The sequence below is a fragment of the Berghia stephanieae genome, chromosome 5, assembly GCF_034508935.2.
Source record: "Berghia stephanieae isolate SIO BIC M18660-M18661 chromosome 5, UCSD_Bste_1.3, whole genome shotgun sequence".
Taxonomy (NCBI): Eukaryota; Metazoa; Mollusca; class Gastropoda; order Nudibranchia; family Aeolidiidae; genus Berghia; species Berghia stephanieae.
The window spans coordinates 79,365,484-79,368,842 of NC_088364.1; positions in this window are offsets into that span (position 1 = coordinate 79,365,484).

A 3,359-nucleotide genomic window follows, 5' to 3' on the forward strand; every position below is an offset into this window, starting at 1 on the left:
AAATTAAATGACCAATCAACGATGGCGTTACTTTTGGGTTTAGGATTAAGTCTCAGGGATTGAATGAGAGAAATTGATATTTGACGAGATTAGCAGTAGTGATCTAAAAATAGAATCTCCACGAGTTCCTTTCGATTTCGGCGATCTTTGATGTCGATGTCTGATTTCATCATGGCCTCTGTCGAGGGAATGAACGGATCAAAACAAGCCATGTATCAGATGAAACCCCTTGTGGACATTAGGAAAGTGGAGCTTCCAGATGTCATGTATCCAATGCATGTCATTAATGCACCATCACTAATAACCCAGGTAAAGTTGACTAATAATTAATTGTATTTAAATGCCATACTGACTGTTCTGGTTCACTCACTCTACAACTACAAAGTCAAGTCTACTTTCTGATTCTTGATCTCTGACTCTTGCTGTTCTAGGTCTGTCTGATTGTCTGTAAGTGTAACTGAGTAGCTCAGAACTGTAATTAAGTTTTTTTTCTTCTAATTTTTTATTACTTGTTTGGTTTTGTTCCTGTTCTTGTTCTGTTTTGCCTTTTTTCCAGGCCTTGTTATTTGTTAACTTGTGTGTATCATTAGTAATAGCCCCCCCCCCCCCCCCCCCCCCCCCCTTGCCGAAAAGTAAATTAATTTTATTGAAACTAAAAGAAAATTGAAGAACAAATAGAAAATGAAAACTAAAGAAAAAAAGAAAATTAAAATTACTTTTGTGTTGGACGGCTGATAAAGTCTGTCTTTTCTCTTTTTATTTGTTTATATTTTGTTTGTTGGTGGGGGGAGAGGAGGAGGAGGGCATATAGTAGTATTATATGGTTTAAGTCTTAAAAAGGCTCCAGTAGTAGTATACTGTATGTCTACATCTCCACACTGGAAGTCTCCAGCCTCTTTAAATGCGTCACTGCAGTTGAGGACAGCCTCGAAACCTCCTGCCAATCTCATCACAAGGCAGTGTAAGATTTTGTGGTCTGCTGTCTCTGGCATTCCCTGACAGAAGGGACAGTTGACTGACTCCCTCAGACCCCATCGATGCATGTTTGCACCAGTCCTGCCTTGGCCTGTCAGTTGTTGGTTTGAGGTGACCCACTATTTTCGATTGCCATTCCTGAAGCCTGGCATTAATTCCTTTGGGTGTTTGATTACCCTGCCTCCCTTGTGCATGGTATTTGTCCAATATTCCCTCTAGACTTCCCCAATATCGAAGTTTTTCTGTTCTGAGTGGTAGGAAGGCTTTTTGGATTTGAGTCGTGATGTTCTGAGAGCTTCATTTATGTTGGTTTTTAATGGGGTAATTAAAGTGAGGTTTTTTTCTGTTTGTGGGCTACTTTTTGGGTTGCTTCTTCTCGTCTGAGTTCTGGTGGTGTGATTTTGCTTATAGTTGAGAACCAAGGGATTGGTGTTGGTTTGAGGTATCCTGTTATTATGGGCATGGATTCTCTGAGTTTGGTGTCGAGAATTTTCGTGTGGGGGCTTCTTGTCCAAACAGGGGCATAGTATTCTCTGACGCTATAGCAGAATGCTAATGCTGTCATTCTTAGGACGTTGTGTTGCTCCCCAGTTGGTCCCCGCTAATTTTCAAAGAAGGCAGTTTCATTTTCTTAGATTTCTCACAGTTTTTAAATTGTAAATGATAGTTGAACTGACATTGATCTCATTGACAAGTACTTCAGTTTGTTTCTTACAGATAACAATTAGTTCAGTCTATCATAATTTAATTTAAGCTTATTAATAGCCATCCACTATCCGACTATCATGAATACAGTTTTCAATTTTTGTCTTTGATGACATTGGATGTTCTTTGTTGACACAGCTACAGACATACAACTGTGTGTCATCGGCATAAAGGTGAAACTTTAAATCATGATATCTACGTAAGAGTGTGAATAGGGTTGGGCCCAGTACTGATCCTTTAGGTACTCCAAACTTTAATTAGAAAGAGTACCTTTGATATTTACTTTCAGTGACTGCTCTGTGACATAATCCTCAATCCAGCGAAGGGCGCTATCGGTAATCCCAGATTGGTTTTCAAGGCGATGTAGAAGAATTTTATGATCTATTGTGTTGAATGCTGCACTCAGATCTAGGAGAAAAAGGATCACATTATTTTTTCCATTTAGTGAGCAGACTATAATGTATCGTTATGAACTCTTATAGGCACAGTTTCTGTGCTGTCTATCAATCTCTGTCTCTCTCTCTGTCTCTCTCTCTCTCTCTCTCTCTCTCTCTCTCTCTCTCTCTCTCTCTCTCATATCCATACCTACAGAGAGGCACACATTAACGTCTACAATTCTGTTGTCGCAAATAGCATTTAGCTGGTCTGCGTATAATTACCCTCACCTCCTGATGGCAGTGGTTGTAGAGGAGACATGAGAGATGATTTTGCAGTAAAGGCTGTCTATTTAGATCTATCCTCAGCTTTCCTCAATTCTGTTGGTCTATCCAGCCACCATTTTGTTTGCCGTCCTCTCCTTCTGTCTTCTTCCAATCCCAATGTCCTTTGCATATGGGAGCAGAGTGGTTAAGGCATTGAAATGTGATCTGAAAGGTCCCAGGTTCGAGCCCCACTTCAGGCCCTTTTGTTTTGTTTTTTTTCTTGGGCAAGATTATTAGCCCCCAATTTGCTCAAATGGACACCATGGGTGATTCCTGTTTCCATCAGACAGCCAATTTGATGATTATCTACATTCTCTCATGAAACGCTTAGGCGACAGGATTTTATGGTGCCGTTGCGAAAGGGTGTAATTTAGTTATTTTCTTTTCTATTTTTTTTTTTTTTTTTGTTGTTGCCGACATGTGATTCATGGTGTGAAACATGGCCATACCAAAACAATTTTATTCTTTTGGCTATAGGCATAAGGGATATTAATTTACTTTTTTCTCTCGAAGATTATTTCTTTGTTTTTTTTTTTTAGGAGGAGGGGGGGGGGGGGGCAATGATAATTGTTCTCTTTTTTTCGAATGTAATACTTTTCTGCTCTCTGTCGCTGTCTCTCTTTTTTCTTTTTTTTTTTTCTTCTTCTTTGGCCTTTGTTATTCATTTTTTCTGTTTCTGTACAAAAAATTACTTATATCCTTCCCTCATCTTTGTACTGTGTTTCTTAGCAAGATTTTCATCTAATTATTTATTTTTACCTTTTGTTATTTGTTCTGTTTTGAGCGAGTTTTTCTTCCGTTCTGTTTTAAATTTTATATTTGATTAATCTGTTCGGTTTCTGAACGAGATTTTTTTTTCTTTCTTACTTAATTTCATTTGTATTCTTTCACCCCCCCCCCCCCCCCCCCGATCACTTCAGTCTCTGATTTTAAAAAAAAAAATTTTTGGCTTGCTTATATATATTTGTTTTGTTTCTG